Raw genomic sequence first — 22,500 nt, 5'->3', positions numbered from 1 at the left:
AAATCTAGTTATAAAAGCATGATAACATTTGATTTCCCGTAGAAGAAGCGAACTACATCGTGGACACGTAAAATTTATTTTAGGATTATACTAACCTTTCTACTGCTATCATATTTATCAGGCATAACGACATAACAATTCTTCGCTATAATACGCTTTCATTGTTTGCATAAACATAATCTATAATCATTTTCTTCTCGTTAATGTTTTCTCTAACCATTTGCTGGTCCTATCATGGTGCACCTCTTCAAAACCTGTAACCTGTGTTGCGGTGATTCTGAACAAAGAATTAATTCGCAAGATCCGGGAACATCTCGACCGAAAATAAACGCTGTTTCACAAGAGACAAGAAAACATGTGGGTTATGATGACCTTCACGTATCGGAGCTTTTGTCTTAACTCCTAATGACTGCAGTCAGAATTTCATCCAAGGTTGTTGAAGTGTTTAACAGGGCAACTCAAGAGAGTTTTCGTATTTTGACTTTCGTCATCAACTTCATCACTGATCAGCTGACGTTGCTATCCTGGATTAGTGGTTAAACTGACGTTCTTAGATATTTATCTGGGATGAGGTTAGTAGCCCAAGGGCTTTTCCTAGCCTACAGCAACCCACTTCTTTCTGCTAACCGTAGGTACGTAATTCGCTCCCTAGAAAAACAGAATCCAATGGGTTTTCATAAAAGGTTGCCCGTCCACCCCAAGGATCAAACTCAGGTCACCTAGCTTAGAAGGCGAGGATGCTACCGGTGACACCAAGAAGCCCAGAGTTTACTATTTTTTTAATTCTACGTTGTGTCTTCGTTGAACCGAATCAGATGGTACTTCTAAATCTTATAAAAAAATTTCCTTTCCTATTTTTGGAAAAATGGCATCAATTTGAGATGCGAGGAAAATACATTCGAATATATTTCCATTTTTCTTTTCAGAGTACGCTTCTTATTCGGGCGCTCTCTCATCCTGGACAGTTACGTGTGATTTTATTCGCATTTCTTCGCCTGGAAATGAAGGTTTTCCAAGCTGTTTAGAAATTGTTGCCTCTTGTCCGATAAATTCATTTCCTTTCAGTCCTTTCTGTCTAAATTATGACATTTACTGTTCTTCCCATTTACAATATTACTCATGCAGACACACACGTACACACACACACATTTACACGTGCTACCAGCAAATATATGGTTCTTCTTTGCATTCTGTTTCCTGAACATGAAAGCTCTTCATACTTTTAGAAAGCCTTAATTTACGAATAATCTGCTTTCACACAAACACAGACATACATACACACACACACACACACACACACACACACACACACACACACACATATATATATATATATATATATATATATATATATATATATATATATATATATATATATATATATATATATATATATACACATACATACATACATATACGTAAATATAAAGCCATAGATATCGTTTGACGAGTTCATTACAGTTTGGAAATAACTTATACCTAATCGGTCTTTTAACTGAAAATTATGCAAATTATTAATTTTATTTATTCTACCTACTGGAGAAATATTAAGTTCTTGGTGATACGCATAAATAATAAGCATGGTAAATAATTATAAAAAAAATTGTATCTCAAAAATTATTTTTTGTTGACATAACAAGGTTTATTTTTCAGGGTTTTTTTAAACTAAAACTGCAAAGATATTCTGAACAAAAATGATACCGAAATTATTCAGAATTGCATTCATTTTGCAACATATTCATCGTAAAAAAATTTCCCTTAATAACTGTTATCAAGTCTAACGTCTCTCATGACGAAGCTAAGTCACAGATTTATTCCAGTTAATGGAGTCGTAACAACAAAATTTATCAAGGGCGAAGCAAAACAATAATTGCTAAAAATTATAATATATATACAAAACTTAATATTGAAATGCAATTCACAGAAATCGCACGAGAATGTAAAACACCCACCCTTAAAATTATATAGAAATAGGATTAAGAGTAAATATATTCATCGCAATTAAAAATGCAAATCAATATTTTATGAGGCGTGCCAACCTGTAGTTAGAATTAAATGTAGTATTCAAGTTCAGAAAAATCCAGAAATGAAATCCATTAACATTATTATTACATCTCTCATTGTCTCTATAATAAATTTTTTTTTTAATATTTTCCCCTCTCCGTTCCCACACAATAAAAATGCATATAAATATCTATATGATATCTGAGGAACAAAAAATATATTAAAAAAAAAGGCATCCAGAACGATACTTGCTTAAAATGCGATTTCAAAAGCTTTCCACTTTCGATAAAAGTGAATACTCTTTCACATCGCCTTGAACCTTTTAAAAATGAATCTATAAAAGTGGTCAAACTTTTTTTTTTTTTTTTGAAGCATTCCATTAGTACGCTTTCCAGAAAAAAAGTCAAGAAAATAAAGGTGATGTATAAAAGGTACCTGGCAATGAAAGTATTTGCCTTTTAAATGATATTAGCGTTCGAGAGAGAGAGACACGTTTAAGCTGACCAGCCCAGACTTAGATTCAACGTTCAGTTTTTCTTTATTTCAGTTTTTTGATGGAAAACAATAATATGCAAACTAATATTAAGTTTCATTTGGATTCAGAAATACTTAAGATATTGTTATTGATGACTTTTTTTTATTTTGCTTTCTTTTCACAAAGGCAAAACCAACAGGCAAATTCCGACATTCCTTTTCATTTTGGATCAAGAAATGCTTACAAGATCTTCTTTGGCAATAACACTAGGAATGTTAAACTAATATAGAAATATTTCAGTCTTACCAGTACCTAGATAATTATTACGCCGTTAACTTTTGTGTGATCAGGTGAACAAAGTAACCCAGTGATTTTACTAATTGATGGAATTTCAATTTTTGTGATTAACCTTTGACAACCTAACACTTTTGCTTACCTATCACTGATAATTACATATCCTTAATGAGAACCTAAATGGACCGCATGTGTATCGCGTATATGCGTACAACTACTATATGAGTCCTCAATCAAACTTATCCAAAATTGCTGAAGCGTTTATGAAAATAAATAAATAAATAAATAAATAAATAAATACAATACATACATACATACAAAAATTGTCCGTGAAGCGAAATTGTGAAATTCGAAATATCTCGACGGTACTCAGGAAGTCAAGAGCAATGGATTAAACGACACCATTTTATTTCCGAGGATTCATTTTTTTTTTTTTTCTAAACAAAGATATTTGAAGACGCATTAAAAATGAGTTCTTATAAAAGGCGTTATAACTTGACATTTGGGTCTCAATGTGCACCCTTCCCCCCTCCCACCCCAACTCATTTACCTTTCATAGATAAAAGAGCTCAGAAGAAGGGAGGCATTCATTTTCAAAACATTCAAACATTCAACTTTAAAATTTCTTTTTAAATTTCCATCTTCCTCTTTTAGAGATAGCTATGCTTCCAGCTTCTTTTAGAGAATATTTTTTTAGAAATTTTGGAAATTCTTTTAGAATTTACCCTATTTCCAGTTCCTTTCAGAATTCCATATTTCCAGTGCCTTCTGGCATTTGCGATCTCTGTTTCGTTTTGAATATTGCCATCTTCTAAATCCCCCTTGGAAGTTGCCATTTTTCTGGTTCCTTTCGGAAATGGGCCTTTTTTTAACAAATCCTTCTGGAAACTGAAATTTTTCCAACTCCCTTTGTGATCAATTACCTTTCCAGCTCTCTTTAGGAAATTACGATTTTCGTTACTCATTTATAAAAGGGCCATGATGTGTTACATACACATATACAGTATATGTATATATACATACATATATATACATATATATATATATATATATATATATATATATATATATATATATATATATATATATATATATATATATATATATATATACAACACTTGTCCCTTTCATAAACGAGTAAAGAAAATTGTAATTTCCTAGAGTATATATATACATATATATATATGTGTATGTGTGTGTGTATATATAGAGAGAGAGAGAGAGAGAGAGAGAGAGAGAGAGAGAGAGAGAGAGAGAGAGAGAGAGAGAGAGAGAGGAACAAACTCTTCCCTGATCAAATTCCTACAACTTGCCAGAATGACTTCAAAATGATCCAACATATATTATTCTAACAACGCAGTAACTTCCTCCTGTTCGCTACCCAATAAAAAAAAAAAAACAAACAGAAGACCTAAAAACGTACGACAGAGAAAAAGCGGAGATGGCTTCGATCTCGGGGAATACAAATGTACGCCAATAAAGATGTGGACATAGGAAATGGGAAGAGTTTTCTTATAGAAAAAAGGGAAAAGAAAATGAAAAAGATCCTAACTCAGAATCGATTTTTCTGTAGATATATGTGCTATAAATTACTGCTCATTAGTGCTTTTGTGGAATACGCAAGAATTCATATTGTTCTTGTGTATAAATTTGGGATATAAATTTTTATAAATCTGCAGTCTTGCTTCACCTTCGTGTTGTGAACATTGTTGCTAATGTCAAATGACAAAAGAGAGAGAGAGAGAGAGAGAGAGAGAGAGAGAGAGAGAGAGAGAGAGAGAGAGAGAGAGAGAGAGAGAGAGGTCACTCGAGGCGTATTGAAAGCAAAATCAGAAAAGGTCGACTTTCGTTGAGCCAGAGGGTAAGAACTCTGCCTTTGTGCTATTTCTTTTGTTTGTTTATGTTTTGTTTGTGATGTGATGGGAAGAGAGAGTCGGACGGGATACATACAGAGCTTGGAAAAGACGGCTCACGAGAGAGAGAGAGAGAGAGAGCTCAGTTCACTTTAAGATAACAATGAAATACTGCACTTTCATGGCAGAAACCCCATTCTCTCTCTCTCTCTCTCTCTCTCTCTCTCTCTCTCTCTCTCTCTCTCTCTCTCTCTCTCTCTCTCTCTGAATAATATATCTAATAAGTTAGCGCCACGTGAAGATAAATGAATGTTTGACCTAAGACGTTTCCAGTTACTCACTTGTATCACTTTTTTCAAAAATCTAAATGTCTTAACAATAAAGGAGAAGAAAAATGGCATTTTTATTGAGAAAATATACAGCAAAAAGATCCCAAGTGAGAAAGGAAATCTAAGAATGTCACTTTTCTTTTCTTTTATTATTAAAGAGATTTAACCTTTTCAAGAAGCTCCAGTCATTTCAGTGATACATGTAACTCTAAACGTTTAAGGTCAAGCATTAATTTATCCTCACCTGTGGCGCTAACATATTGGAAATAGCATTCATATGAGAGAGAGAGAGAGAGAGAGAGAGATGGGGTTTCTGCCATGAAAGTGTCGTATTTCAGTGTTATCAAAAAGTGAACTGAATTCCTCTCTCTCTCTCTCTCTCTCTCTCTCTCTCTCTCTCTCTCTCTCTCTAAACGTTTTTTTTTATCCTCTCTATCTATCCCGGCCGCCTCTCTCACCACCTCTTCCCATAACACCACACAAAAAAAAAAAATACATAAAAAACAACACAAAGGCAGAGTCTTTATCCTTAGGCATAGCGAAAGTCGATTTATTCTGAGTTTGCTTTCAACACGCCTCAAGTGACCTCTCTCTCTCTCTCTCTCTCTCTCTCTCTCTCTCTCTCTCTCTCTCTCTCTCTCTCTCTCTTCTGCCTACTCCTCCACTTCTTCTTCTTCTTCTCCTACTTTTAACAACCAGCGTCTAATCTTATTGCTCCTGTTAGTGAGGGGGGATTTTAGGGTCGGTCCTTTCAGGATCAATCTGATCAGGCTGACCCATTTTATGACCTGGCGTTTTAGGGAGCCCGGAGTCTTCCTCGCGGAACCCACCACCTTTAGGGTAAAACAAAATCCTAAAAAAATGTTAAAGTACTATATAGAGGCATACATAGAGGAAAACAGGCACAATAAGATATAAATAGCAGACAGACACATTTTAAGTGAAACAAAACCCTAAAAAAATGTTAAAGGACTATGTATACAGGCATACATAGAGGATAACACACACGTTAAGATATACATAGTAAATAGATGGATAGGTAGCGCAGTATCACTCCAGTAAATATCTTTAAGTTCAATTTGCCTTTAAAGGCTGATATGGAAGAGTAGCTCAACAAAGCACATATTACGGCAGGTTGACAGATAGATAGATAAGGGGAAGGAGAGAGAGAGAGAGAGAGAGAGAGAGAGAGAGAGAGAGAGAGAGAGAGAGAGAGAGAGAGAGAGAATAACCACTAAATACTCTGTTTCTCTCACTCCTTCTCCTTCTTATTCTATACCCTCTTCTTTTCTCCCTTTCATTCTGTTTTCCATCTTCGTTTTCTTCGTCCTCTTCTTCTCGCACTATAACGGGGGAAGAAATGCCCTTTTAACGGAAGCAGAAGTATCTTGGCTTCCTGGGCGAGAAAATGTTAAAAGCTCTGTAGCAATTTTCTCGAAGTTACTGCAGGGATCTTTTCATGTAAAGGAAATGTGGACGTAAACATGCATGTGCATACTCACGCAAATACGTATAATAATGCATAAACATACACGCTCAGATATAGTATTCAAACAAAGTGTTTTTATACACTATTTTTATACTGCACATGAGAGAGAGAGAGAGAGAGAGAGAGAGAGAGAGAGAGAGAGAGAGAGAGAGAGAGATTTGTAAATGTTAATAGATTTAACCATATATATTAGTAAACATGCTGATTTAAAACACACACACATACATGCATACATACATACAATATATACATATATGTATACACACACACACACACACACACACACATATATATATATATATATATATATATATATATATATATATATATATACATACATACATACATACACTAGCTGACCAACCCGGCATTGCCCGGGAATACTCTGAATGACAGTAGATCATTTACCTTAGAAAGGAAGTAACATGCAGTGTAGTTTTGATTAACATGTCCCCGCTACACCAAAACACCCCCAATAAACCTAAACACCCCCTAAACCAAAACACACCCTCCACTAAACCTAAACACATCCCTCAACTAAACCTAAACATACCCCCCACTTAACTTAAACACCCACAATAAATCTAAGCACACCACCCACTTAACCAAAACACACCCAACTAAACCTAAACTCACCACCCCCACCAAACCTAAACACACCCCCACTAAACCACACACCCCCACTAAACCACAACACACCCCCACTAAACCTAAACACACCATCCACTAAACCTAAATACCCTTCCCACCAAACCTAAACACACCCCTACTAAACCTGAATACACACCACCCACTAAACCTAAATGCAACCCCCACTAAACCTAAACACATCCCCAACTAAACCTAAACACACCCCCATTAAACCTAAACACACTCCTGAATCGAAACACACCCCACTAAACCTAAATACATCCCCCACTAAACCTAAACCACACCCACTAAACCAAAACACACCTCCACTAAACCTAAACACATTCACCACAAAATCTAAACACCCCTCCCACCAAAGCTAGACACATCCTCCACTCAACATAAACACTCCTCCCACTAAACCTAAATGCACACTCCACTAAACCTAAACACACCCCCACTACACCTAAACACACATCACACACAAAACCTATACACACCCCCCACTAAACCTAAACACACTGCCACTAAACCTAAACTCACCCCCACTAAACCCAAACACCCACACCCACTAAACATAAACACATCCCTCACTAAACCTTAATGCACATCCAACTTAACCTAAACACATGCCCCCTACTAATGCTAAACACATCCCCACTAAATCTAAACGATCCCTAAATTAACACACACCCCCACTTTAGTCCTCGCTGGGTGAGCGGGTTCCGTTCTCAGCTACCACTCTGTTGGTCGCGAGTTCGAATCTCCGACTGGCCAGTGAAGAACAAGAGGAATTTGTTTCTGGTGATAGAAATTCATTTCTCGCTATAATGTGGTTCGGATTCCACAATAAGCTGTAGGTCCCGTTGCTAGGTAACCAATTGGTTCTTAGCCACGTAAAAGTAAATCTAATCCTTCGGGCCAGCCCTAGGAGAGCTGTTAATCAGCTCAGTGGTCTGGTTAAACTAAGATATACTTAACTTTAAACCTAAGCACACCCAAACTAAACCAAAACACACCCCCACTAAACCTAAACACACCGTCCACTGAACCTAAACACCCCTCCCACTAAACCTAAACACACACCACCCTCTAAACATAAATGGACCCCCCACTGAATCTAAACACACCCCAAACTAAACCTAAACACACCCCACTCAACCTACACACCCCCACTAAACCTAAACACATCCCCAACTAAACCTAAACACACCCCCACTAAACCAAAACACACCCACTAAACCTAAACACAACCACCACTAAACCTAAACACCCCTCCCAACAAACCTAAACACATTCTCCACTAAACATAAGCACTCACCCCACTAAACCTAAAAACACCCTCCACTAAACTTAAACACACCCCCACTACACCTAAACACACACCACCCACAAAACCAAAATGCACCTGCACTGTACCTAAACTCACCCCGGCTAAACCTAAACACACCTCTCACTATACCTAAATGCACCCCCACACAACCTGAACACATGCCTCTGTAAAGTTAAACACACCCCCCATCAAATATAAACACACTTCCACCAAACCCAAATACACCCTCACTAAACCTAAACACACCGCCCAACCCTAAACACATCCCCCTACTAAACCTAACAACATCCCCCTGCTAAACCTGTGAAAAACATTTTCACTAATATATTTCTATGCTCTCGAGTACATGAAATGAGGTATGATAAACCCATAGAGTTTATTTACCACTTAAGTTACAAAGGGAAGGGGGAAGGGAGATGGGGGAATGGGAAAGGGGGGTTACGGGTTTGAAACCTACCCTGTTATCAAAGTTGTGTCAAATGATGGCCACGTGCCAAATTTTGTCTAAATCTGTCAAGCGGTTCGGATTTCTATAGCGCACGAAGTTACAAACATACATACAAACAAAGTTACTACCATACATACCGAAAAATATACATGCATAAAAACATTTACTTTTATACATATATATATATATATATGTATATATTTATATATACATATATATGTATTTATATTTATATAAACACACACACATTATATATATATATATATATATATATATATATATATATATATATATATATATATATATATATATATATAATAACATGTATTCATGAATGTATGTGTGTGTTTTTACGCATCTATGTATATGTATGTAATGAATGTTCTACAAGATGTTACCCTTCTCTCCCCATAGAGTATCTGGAGATGAAGTTATTAGCTTAATACCCTTTCTTGATTCTTCAATTCAGCCATCTACAATCGACTAACTGATTTCCGAGGGCACATAGCCCTCAGCCCTCCACTAGGATTCAAATTCATTTTTGCATTGTTATCTGGTGATATTAAGAGAAGTTGCAGAGACAGGTAAAAAACGTTGAAAATACTTTGATGGGGAGGAGAAAGCTATAGGTTAATAGTCAGTATTGAAAAGAGGGTAAATAGGAGCCCATGAGACGAAGAAATTAACATTCAATGGCCCAGTGTGTGAAGGAAGGGTTGACACCCTGCTCATGATCATTCTGTGAATGCATAGGAAGTCTTTCATATTAATAGTTTGGTGCCCGTGATTACTCAGCTAAAGGATGAATCTGACAGTGTTCTTTTTTGTTGTTTACTTTATGTCCTGATTCGTCCAATACTAATTAAACTACTAACTGGTAAAACACACACACACACACACACATATATATATATATATATATATATATATATATATATATATATATATATATATATATATATATATATATATAATAATATATATATATATATATATATATATATATATTTATATATAATCACAAATATCGTTTAGTATCGAATGACTTGACCGGTCAAGTCCCTGTACATTGTTGCTTCTAAATCCCACTAGTGACGAAGAACTTATCAATTGTAATTTTCGAGGTACAGTGAACTAGGTATTAAACGATATTCGTGGTTTATGTTTGCGAACATAAAAATTTTTGTATGTGACTATATATATATATATATATATATATATATATATATATATATATATATATATATATATATATATATATATATATACTATATATATAATATATATATATATATATATATATATATATATATATATATATATATATATATATATATATATATATATATATATATATATATATATAATCTCATGATTGTATGAATGTTTATGCGTGTATTTCTGTTTCGCGTCAATTTCTCTCTCTCTCTCTCTCTCTCTCTCTCTCTCTCTCTCTCTCTCTCTCTCTCTCTCTCTCTCTATCGCTGTTGGCCACGCCGGTCGGGAGTTCTCCCCACCAACCCCCTTCCCCGGCCCTCTCCTTTTTATACTACTGTTTTATGCCATGGAAGCATCATTTGCATAGAATGCGAGAGATCCCTGTATATGTGAATGTCTTGGAAGAGGAGGGACCGTGTAGTTGGTCTTATGCATATTCTCTCTCTCTCTCTCTCTCTCTCTCTCTCTCTCTCTCTCTCTCTCTCTCTCTCTCTCTTTTGGCCAAGTTTTCTTTGTTCCTCTCTATGACAAACAACAGCCAAGGGAGCATTTTGCAGTTCTATTAGTTGGCCCTTCTTGGTTTCACACATGCTCCATAAGGACATTTTTTTTTATTGCCCTCTCTCTCTCTCTCTCTCTCTCTCTCTCTCTCTCTCTCTCTCTCTCTCCTCTTGGAAAATCTTATGGAAAAGATTTCTTTATAGGAATCTAGGATTATTGAACTTTCTCTCTCTCTCTCTCTCTCTCTCTCTCTCTCTCTCTCTCTCTCTACTCTTGGAAAATCTTATGGTAAAGGAGTCTTTTTTTACAGGAATCTAGGATTATTCAGTTTGATCTTCCATCAGTCGTTCTGACTGAAGACTGGTCAACTCTTATATCTGCTGCCGTTAAAGAGTGATGCTTAATAGGCACATCCCTGTGAAATATGTGTTGCAATACCTTATTAACATAAGGACATAAAATGCATTTTATGTAGCATGTATAGCTACTTGGGCATTTCCGGTAGCACTGTTTTGCAGAAGTTTTGAAAACACGTTTAACAAAGTACGATTTTTTCCCGCCATGCTCAGCGTCTTCCTAACAAACCAACGATAGAAAAGGCTAGCATATCATTCTTTTCTATTCTAAGACTTTGGGACGATGCTTAGAAGTTTTAAGTAAGGACTGCTGTAAATAAAGTAATTTTTACTTATTTGGAATACAATTATTCCTAAAAGAAGGACTTAATAAAAACACCGGCCGAATTAACTGGCATAGGTCTAGCGTTTGCTGGGCCAGGATTCTGTACTTGTTGTTACAACCCTCAAAGCTAATGTTTCCTTGGCATGATGATTCGATAACCTGTACCACTGAGAAACTATTTTTATATTCTCTCCATTGGGTTGTAGAATAAGGTTTAAATGATATGACATCCCACCACATAAGTAGTTCGAGGGAATAGGTCTAGTTCTAGGCTACTAACTTTAAAGACGAGACTTGGCGACCCAACCAATGTACAGTATAGCTTTTAGGCCTATACGCCTACTTACTACTAGGGTAAACATTTTTAATAACGAGCAAGGTCTCTTTCTATTTTATATTATGTAGTGCATATCAAGTTAGTGATGCTTTGACTTCAAAACTGAAATCGCCGCTGCACTTATGTGCCACACTTATAACCTAAATATAAGAAGCATGTTAACAGAGAAAGCTCATCTACTGCTGACAAGACATTCACTATAGTATGTTATTATGGGTAAATAGAATGCAGTATGCTTTGCTTACCTATGAAATGTTATTGCATATTTTCCTAAAGAATTCCTGTGCCCATTTCTGCCATTATAAGCTGCACAGCGCACTATTTTGATGATAATGAACGACAAAAATCGCTAGACACACTCAGCAAGCATTCCACTTCCGCGGTTCCCGGGCTTCTGAGGCTGCGAGCAGCGCCGCCCTGGTGGCGATTCACCAAGCTACGCAGTACTATTATAGATAACATGATATCTATACTCGATGAAAGTTATTTCAAGATAATCTTTTTATCTATTTTTCCTCAATTTTTATCTATTGACAACTGCCAAAACGTCAAAGCTGCTTTTATCGTTAAAAGCTCGTGATGCGCGCTTCCGCAAAATTAATTATTTCGCACTACCTGTTACTTGTTCTAACGTGATATCTACGCTCGAAAAAATTTGTTTGAAGACGGTAATCGATAGGTCTGTTTACTCATTTTTCTTCAAGTTTTCTCTATTCTATTCATAAAAAGTGACCTCGCTTCTAAAAAGAGTCTCTTGAAGTGCGTTTCCGCAAAATTAGTGGTAGTGCAATTACATGTCACAAGATATCTACGTTCGAAAAAGTTTGATTATAGTAATCGACTGGTCTGTTTATCTATATTTCTGCAATTTTTTCCTTCTTAAATACACCAAAACGTCAAAGTAGACTTCACTGAGTAAAAAGCGGCCTCGCCTCAAGAAAAACTCCCCTAAAATGCACTTCCGCAAAATTAACTGCCGCACAAACTACGTAGTACTTTATTAACGTGATATCTATGATCGAAAAAAGTTGTGCGGAGACGATAATCGATTGGTCTGTAATCGATTGGTCTGTTTAACTAAATTTCTTCTAATTTTTGTATTTGCACTTGCAAAAACGTCAAAGTACATTTTATCGACTGAAAAACGATTTCACCTTGACTATCAAGTGCTCAATTTCAAGATACGAGGTGATAGTGATGATTCGTGCAGCGATATCACTAGTGTTAAAAAAAAAAAAAGAACAGTGATGGATGTCGGAGAGAAATGTGACTAATGAGGAATAATCGTAGCCTAACGAAAACTTGACTTGACTTGTGCGAACTGTGACCTAAAGATGTCCGTGATAGTCTAAGCTGTTTATAGTTTTAATTCTCATGAACGCCAAACGGTTAATATGTATAGTGTTACTTGTCATTTGCAACATGTGCGAAGGTAAAAGACTTCTATTGACAAACACAGAACTGTTGATGCATAAAAAGGTGTTTTATCCCATGATGATGTGGAATGGACCCGAGACGCTATCAATGATGTTTAGAAGTATCGTGTGGAACGCATATATACCGACAGTCAGAGTTCAACTAGACGTGGACAGTTGATGAGTCATACCACTTTTATTTTCCCTGCCATACTGTGCATTATAAAGTAAGTATTAAAGTTTCAACATTCTCCTGGTATACTATTTATTTTTCATGTCACGCGTATGTGATAACGGAGGCTACTCGAGCATACTTCTACTTGCTATCCGATGGTAATACTGGCATGTAATTTCTTAGTGGTATAACATTGTCCCTGCACAGAGTTTGAATATTTCTTGGTAATCTAGGCATTCAAAAATAAACGCAAAGAAGGGACCAAAAGAACCAGAACTGAAGGTGAATCAAGAAGCTTACGTTACGGACGCGGCATTGAATTTTCTTGGCTAACGTAGCAAGAGCTTTTAAAACATTTCAGCCTTGTCATCATACCGGTCATGTGACGTAATATCAATGGCGTTCCTCTCGGACGATCTTCCCCAACGGATACTTTAGAAATATTTTGGTGGAATACCAGATGTTCCTCTGGGCAGATCAATCTTGACTACTGTTTTTGAGGAATACTATCAAATACTATGAAATACATTGAAGACAGTCGTCGCCCTGCCCGGCTGATGGTGAGTGTTTACACTAATGTGATTTGCATTTCATCAGTGATACGTTGATATGTATAACGCTTTGTTAGAAATGCTGTGTTTTCTATTAGTTTTAGTTATGTAATCAATCCATTTATCAGATGGAGAATGCTAAAACTGCAAGTAATTTTGTTACTATTATTTTATCAATTTTGTAATAACGTTTGAAATCTGTTCGAAAACCAGCTCAGTTGTCTGGTTAAACTAAGATATACTTAACTTTGTCAGTGTTAAAGTCTCTGTTGACTAATGTTAGGATTATTGATGGCGCGTCATTACTGTATTCATTTTCTAACGTTATTTTATTGACTCGCGGCTTTTGAATGTTAAAATCTGTTAATATTATTAATGCATCAGTCCTGTATCAAAGTGTTTAATATTTAGTTTTTGATACTTGTGTCTTTTATGAAAGGTGAATGCTACAACTGCGAGTAATGTATCGTTATTGTTATTTTATCAGCATTGTATTTAATGTTATGTTATTGTGCCTTAATTCACATGCCGGTATAAGAGGTCCAAAAACACTGTCTCTCAACCGGCTAGTGCTCAGAGTTCAACTGCATTAATACTGATATATATATATATATATATATATATATATATATATATATATATATATATATATATATATATATATATATATATATATATATATATATAATATATATACACATATATATAAATTTTTATATATACTGTACATACACATATATATGTAATATATATATAAGTATATATATATATATATATATATATATATATATATATATATATATATATATATATATATAGAGTAAACAAAAACTTTCAAAAACTTTCCACAGCGTTTATTTGATTTGCTTTTTCTCAACTCTACGCAAAAATAATAATAATAATAATAATAATAATAATAATAATAATAATAAATAATAATAATAATAGGGCTGCACGTAAGTATTGTCCAATATGAGCTTCAGAAAAGAATAGCAGATTAACTTACCCTGGTAACGATTTGGGTTGAGGTAAAAAAATTTTTTTTTTTTTCTTGCTTTAACTTCCCGACGTTTGTAATTGGAGTTACCCCTTTATCATTTCCTTACCCCTCTGTTTTCGCGGCAGATCTATAATTACAACTGTTTTATCTTGTAGCTGTGAAACAGCTTTCTTCGTGATGCGCGTTATCAGTAATTTGAAAACTGTTATGAATACAGATTAACGGAACGTGAGTCAGAGTATTCGTGGTAAGAAGAAAAATGATAAGGATATTTTTTTTCCAAACGCAAAATATAGAATCACAGGATATGAATTATTCGGATGCATTTTTTATTCATTTTTTTAATAATCTTCACCTGTTTTAGGCCATCTGCCATTACATATAATAATCATCAGATAACCACTGATCGCTAATTGTCTTGAGGTATCTCTGTACATTAACCCGGGAGCGTTCGATCAGACATTTTGTGCACTTGCGTTATTATATATATGTATATAGTGTGTGTGTGTGTGTGTGTGTGTGTGAGTGTGTGTGTGTGAGAGAGAGAGAGAGAGAGAGAATTTGTATACAGAGACAGAGAAAGATAGGGTAAATTGAATGCTTTATATTTCATTCATTTAGCGCACATCTACGTATTTCCTAATAAAAAATCATTACACCTCTACAAATTTACTCATAAATTACTCACCCATAAACTCGCACAGGAGCTTGTTCCGGTACAGCGTCATCGAACCAAACCATGCAATTTTGTAATTAAGGAGAAAGCAACCGCTCTCGATAAACAAATGAAAAACTTCCACGAAAGAGTTGTTGTTCAAGGACAGTGGAAACTAAATGTGACTGAACTTTACGCTACTTCCTACTTAATTTACTGTCGGACTAATGTCAATGTTTGCTTATAATCAAAACTTCGGTCTTTTTCTAATTAACCCGCAGGCTACAAACAGGCTTTTGAAGGTGAGGTTGTAGCACCTTCATCTCCATACAAATGCTGGGATGAAACGAAAACATTATGACGAAGAACTGGCGGGCATCCCTGTAGCTGTTACTGTTAAGTTTTCTTGTGTTTCCGTCATTCGTGTTTTTATCTATTATTATTCGAAATATTACAACTATTATTAAAAAGGTACTCATAGTAGCATGCGTCCTGAAATGGAGAAAAACAAATCCACAGTTATGTATGGGTACACTGAAAAGGGGAATCGAACAGATTCTCGAAAGCTCGTCTTGAAGAGATTTATTTATTCATACATGTACCCATACATAACTGTGGCTTTATTTCTCCATCATTATTATCGTTATTTTCTCATTGTTATTATTATTATTTTCCATCATCATTATTTTCAGCAGTAGTGGTGGCATATTATTGTAACATAGATATTAATTCAACTGTTTTTTTGTTTTTTTCTATTCATCAACTTTCAACTTGTCGTCTTTTCAAAGCTAATATCTAGCAGTCGTTATACGAGTAATTTCAATACATCCTCTTGATTCACAAATTATTTCATTACAATTAATTGTGAAACGAGTTTCCTTAATCCTTCAGATTCCAGAGCCTTTGGATAAAACCATAGTTGATTTACTCGTAGATGGGGAAAATATTGATTATGGATAGGAAAGTTTCATTGTAAACAGAGGGTTGTTGATTTTAGACAGAAATCTGTTAATTATTGACAAAATCCCTTCGATTATTATTATTATTATTATTATTATTATTATTATTATTATTCAGAACATGGATCTTATACATACAGAATAAGCCCACAGGGACCACTGACTTGAAATTCAAGTTTCCAACGAAATGGTGTTTATTTGAAAGAAGTAACAGAAAATAATAGGAAATACAGCAGAAGAGATCATTTCTTTAGAAAAGGAAAAATAAAGCACCTCATTTTAGACGGAAATCTGCTGATTGGTCGTGGACGGGAAACACTTCAATTTAGACAAACGATTGTTAATTTTAGACAGAAATCTGCCGGTTGCTGGCCGAATCCGTTTGATTTCAAGTCTATACTAAGACAGGTGATGAATCTCGGGACATATTTTTTGAAAAAATAAAAATAATAATCACAATAGTTTAACGTGATATTGCAAGATACTAATCCTATCAGTGAGATTCATTTTAAATCAGCAGTTCACTTCGTAGAGTGACATAAATAATGCATTTAAATATCAGAAAAATGCTTTATGCTTCATAACTTTTGACAATTTCTCGGAATAATTTTTGCACTGGGACTTTGGTGGGAGGGGGAGGAGGAGGAGGAGGAGGGGAAGGGGGTACAAGGGACGATTTGTCTACAAAGACTTCGCAGAAAGCTGTCTCGAACTGCTGTTGCTTTCTCCCAAAGTTTGTAGCTTCGACGGAGGAAGATTCCCTTCAACTCGGCAACAAACTATTTTTGGGAGATACTGCCCAAGAGTCTCTTGTTAAAGAAGTCCCCTTCTCTCTCTCTCTCTCTCTCTCTCTCTCTCTCTCTCTCTCTCTCTCTCTCTCTCTCTCTCTCTCTCTCTCACAGACTTTGATAGAAATTTTTCTCCTCATGAAGAAAAAAGTTCATGTGGTATCTCTCTCTCTCTCTCTCTCTCTCTCTCTCTCTCTCTCTCTCTCTCTCTCTCTCTCTCTCATACAACACGTACACGCGCACAAATTTCTGATTAAGAGTTTTCTCTTTACGAAAAAGAAAAGTTCATCTCTCTCTCTCTCTCTCTCTCTCTCTCTCTCTCTCTCTCTCTCTCTCTCTCTCTGGTAGGATTTTTTCTATTCATAGAAAAGTAAAGTTTCTGTGGTATTTTCGTTATATTCCCAAGGCCACTGCTATGATTTTTGTACGCCAGTAGAAGAATTTTTTCCCTCGAACAATGACGTCACCATTGTCAAGTAAATTATATATGTTTCATTGACGTAAGCGTTCACGTCTGTTTCTGCCTTTTTTTTTTTTTAGCGCTGCGTTACTTTCACGTTACTAAAATGAACTAGTTTTCATCTTTATACTGTCTTTGTAAAATGTAACATGTATAAAAATCAGAGAAAATTACTTTCCTCGGACTACGTTTATTTTATGATATCATGTGTGATTTTCCTTGTTTCAAAATAGCCATCGCAAGTAAATTTCAAGCTTAAAAATCCAGTTTTAATCTGAGATTTCAAAAAATACATGAGAAATAACAAAGTGTCAAGGAATATGCAAAATAATAAGTGTTTTTCGTGATGGGAATGTCCCCCTTTTTCAGAATTTTCTCTCAGTGATTTTTCAATGAAGCTCATTTTAAAATCCATTAGCCGGAATATACACGTCCCAATAGTTGCATTGATAAAGAAAAAAAACATGAATATGTAAGCATTCAATTAAGCATAGATTTAGGAAGAACATTAGTAAGAGGAGATTAAGCTACATTGCTTATGAAGAGTCTCTGATTTTAATTTGATTATTTTGTTAGTTTATTGTACGAAAACTCCATATAGATGTATGTATGTATATATACATATATGCTGTATGTATGTATATGTATATATATATATATATATATATATATATATATATATATATATATATATATGTATATATATATAATATATATCTATATATATATGTTAGTGTGCACACACAACATAAATATATATACAAATATATATATATATATATATATATATATATATATATATATGATAGACAGATAGAGATATTCATGCATACATACATATATGTTAACGTGTGAACATGAATGTCAAGGTACCTAACAATTAAATGAGAGATATTGGAGTTTCATACAAATAATAGCAAAGAAAAATCAGACTTTCAATAATATATATATATATAATATTATATATATATATATATATATATATATATATATGTATATATATGTGTGTGTGTGTGTGTGTGTGTGTGTGTGTGTGTGTGTGTGTGTGTGTGTGTGCGCGCGCGCGATCGTGAGTGGGTGTTTGCGCGTTAGCTTGGGTGTGTATATTCGGCGCGACGTAGTAAGGAGCAAGGTTTATAGCTTGGTAAGATCAAATACGGGAAACACACACACACACACGTACGACGCCTCGGCAAGTCAAAGAAATCTGAATATGTGAGTGATGGAAAGCTTTTAGTCCCTGGAGCGTGTAAACCTAATGTAGAGTGAGAGAAAGAGCGGGGCCTATCCGGAGCATTTGAGAGGGGATATGACGCTCGATCTACTTTTTTTTTTTTTCTTCATCTCTGGGCTATGAAAGAATTCCACTGGACAAAGACCCGTAATATATACGCCACTTAGAGGGAGAGGATGCGAATATATCACGTCGCCGATGGAAGCCTCCCATACGTCCGCCATGTTAGATTGCTCGGGCGTCCCGCTTCCCGCCCAAAGGGACCTCCCATGGCGCCTCTTGGAGACCCCTCCCTCAAAGACATCATCATAATAAAGTCCTCTTCTTTCTCTTCTTCCTCCTCTTCCTCCTCCTTCTCCCCCCTTCTTCGTCGGTCGGTCTGGGGCTCCTCCAAATATTGAATCACAATAAGGCAAGAATAACACTCCCACGCAAATGAAGTCCTTTGTGGAATGAATGTCCTAATTCAAAGGATCCTTTTTGGTCGCGTGTAAAGATGGTCCTGCGATTCCTCCATCCACCCCTCCTCCTCCGCCCTCTTTGAAAACCAGGTGGGGTCCTTCGACGAGAGAAATCTATGTCTCTCTCCCTCTAAGCACACCATCCATCAATTCCTATTTTTCTCTCCGTGGCATCCTACGGACTGGGACAGCGTGTCCTTTGGATGTCCTATTATCAAGGTGCGGGGATGTTCCCCGGGGCCGTTTCATAATGGTTATTCATGACACAAGACGTCTAGAATAACCGACCTGACACACTTCGAAAGTCCTTTTTGAAGATTTCCTCTTAAAGTATTTTTAGTGGGGCAAAAGATACGAAATACAAGCGTCCTTATTTATAGATGCATAAGCCAGCTGATATCAGAGACGGGTGAAATAGATATGTACATAAACATGTGTTTTTTTATATATTAACCGTGAAATAACATGATTATTTTTTTTACATGTGTCTGTTCACATTGAGTGGACCTGAACATTTCCCAAATGTCAAAACCTTATCAGAGGACTTTCAGAATCATTCTTTTGACAAAACAAAATAAACTTATCGAAAACCTTCCCCCACAGATAAAAGACAAGAAAAGTAAGGAAAGACAAAAAAAAAAAAGAGGAAAAGTCAAGATAAACAAAGATAGTCTGAACTCCAGAGTACAACCAGAGATAAGGCCAAAGAGAGTGGTCGCCTTGGGGTCGTCGGGGGCGGGGGTGTGTCGGAGGAACCCCACGTGAGAACGAGCCAGGCCGATTCCCAGAGAGCGCTGGTTTCCAGATTATCATCCGTAGTGTATAGCCGCCTGCCGAGCGAGGAATCTCTTAGTGATTTAACCGACCTGAAGCAACGAGGGGAGATGGCGATTAAGATAAAGTAAAGGGAAGGCCGAGGGCAAAGATGCGAGGAAATGAAGAGGAAGAAGAAGAAGAAAAAGAAGAAGAGAGGGAAAAGAGAAGGCGGCGCATAGGCGCTGGACCCTTCTCCCCCTCCTTCACGAATGGTTTTGCTTGAGGGAGGAGGCAAAGAAACTTCTGGAGCTTTTGAAGTAGAAGAGAAAGAGAAACAACAATAGGGCAGCGTGATGTTTCTATTGATTACAAGGGAGGAGAAGAATAAATGGTAAAGTTTGTGGGGATTGTGTGTCAAGACTTTCAAAAACCAAAAAATTAAACAGGTGTAGCGTTGAATGTAAATAAAATGAAGGTAATAACAGTTACAGGGACATGAATAACAACACTTTAACAGAAAAGGAGGAAGAAGGGGGCTAAGATCATCAATTTTTTTTTTTAAAGTCGAGAGGTCGAAAGAGAATGAAAGTACAAGGAAAAAGTTTATGGTAAGGTTTAAAATAAACAACGATGCAAGGGAAAGAGAAAACATAAATTAAATACAGAACATGAATCAGCAGGAAAAATTAAGCTATTCTGATAACGTGTGACTTGAAAATGTCGAGGAAGAAAAATATCTGTAACAGTATCAAAATATTAACTTAAGAAAGCAAAATAATTTACATAAGGCTCCTAAGAAGCATCTCATGAAAAGGTTCTAGTGTCTTTAAAAACGACAGTTTTAATTTTTCGGCACACTATATTCACTATAAACTCCAGAGAGAGGGAAGACAATAGACAATGACAAGATTTATGAAAAGGGGGAATTGAATTAAATGAACCCAAAACTAACGCGCACAGACATACACACTTGCAGAAAAGAAATGGGAAATGATAATCATTTCAGGAAGAAGGTACAAGAGCTTTAGTGATGTCATATATATATATATATATATATATATATATATATATATATATATATATATATATATATATATATATATATATACTAATAATCTAACCTGTTACATCTCATATTCATGTAATTTTATATATATATATATATATATATATATATATATATATACACTAATAATCTAACCTGTTACATCTCATATTCATGTAATTTTAGACTGATGCATTTATAATGATGTTAATGTTTATTGCTCGTCAATGGAAGTAGCCTGGTTTCATAAATCCTACGCTTTGACTGGAACTCATCAGAATTTTCAACAATTCTATGATTTGTTTTTGAAGAGCTAATGACATTCTGCCTTGCTCACTGCTAATGACATTCTGCCTTTCTCACTGTGACTGTAAAAACAGAAGACTTTGAAACCATGTATACTTTGTTCCTGAAAACCGTGTGGCTTTCTGCCTCTTACTTTGATAACGAAGGTTACAAGACTTTCTCCTCTTAGACATTTTGACACTGAAAAGGTTGGGACTTTATGCTGTGCCAGATTGTGACCCTGACGATGTGAAATCATTAATTATCCAATTTTGAATCATAGTCTTGAAGACTTTCTGTTGTTCTAAAAATGACTTTTAAGTCCAAATCAATTTTAATAGACTTTTCGGTTTTGGCAACAGTCGTTGAAAACATTAACATTTTTGGTAACTCAGAACACCGTAAACTTCTCTGCATATCTAAAACTTTAACTCTGCAAGTTTTCGCCGAATGCTAGCCATAATAAACCAACTATTCATTTCCGTTGTAATAAAGACATGTATTACTTTATAAATCAGAGAAACAAAACAAATAATGTAATAAAGCAAAAGACATATGTTCGAACTAAACGACAGCAAGAGCGCCTAAAAGGGACCGCGTTAAATGGAAACTTTGTAAAAAATCCTAAAAATATCCTTCATGAGGAACTGTTATGGGAAAACCGATGCAAGAATTAAATAACATACGGAATATTTACCATATAATACCTAAGAATGTCGTACAGATAATTTTTTTAAAAACTGACACCATTAACATTCGGAAGAAAGTTCTGGTTAAGGAAAAAAATTATCAGATGCTTAAGTCATAAAAAAAGGAGTCAGACTGTCTAATTATATCTCGCAAAGTGACATCAGTTCACGTCCCCTCACTTGTGAAATATAGCATGCGACCAAATTAATTTGTATTTATCTCCCCGACTCTGGATGAGATCTTGTTACAGATTTGAGCATACCATGTTCGTATGAAGAGAGAGAGAGGAAAGCAAATTTTCAGTTCCTGTTTTTGAGTTACATACATGCATAATTATTCATCAATGCATATCTGAGAGAGAGAGAGAGAGAGAGAGAGAGAGAGAGAGAGAGAGAGAGAGAGAGAGAGAGAAAGCAAATTTTGAGTTCCTATTT

At 35.5% G+C, this 22,500-nt stretch overlaps 1 protein-coding gene across 2 annotated transcripts in view; it reads right to left on the bottom strand.

The window, feature by feature from the left end:
* LOC136839528 (uncharacterized) overlaps positions 1-22,500 on the bottom strand; it is a 320,867-nt gene that overhangs the window by 131,871 nt on the left and 166,496 nt on the right. The window contains exon 1 of one of the 2 annotated variants that reach the window (XM_067105741.1): positions 11,838-11,978. The exons of the other annotated variant lie outside the window; for it this stretch is intronic. The gene's annotated coding sequence lies outside the window, so the exon portion shown is untranslated. Of the gene's footprint in view, positions 1-11,837; positions 11,979-22,500 lie in introns of those variants that run through there. 2 annotated transcript variants of the gene reach the window in all.

This window comes from Macrobrachium rosenbergii, chromosome 6, assembly GCF_040412425.1.
Source record: "Macrobrachium rosenbergii isolate ZJJX-2024 chromosome 6, ASM4041242v1, whole genome shotgun sequence".
Classification (NCBI taxonomy): Eukaryota; Metazoa; Arthropoda; class Malacostraca; order Decapoda; family Palaemonidae; genus Macrobrachium; species Macrobrachium rosenbergii.
Note: the sequence above shows the minus strand (reverse complement) of the source record. Positions and strands in the feature narration are given on the sequence as shown.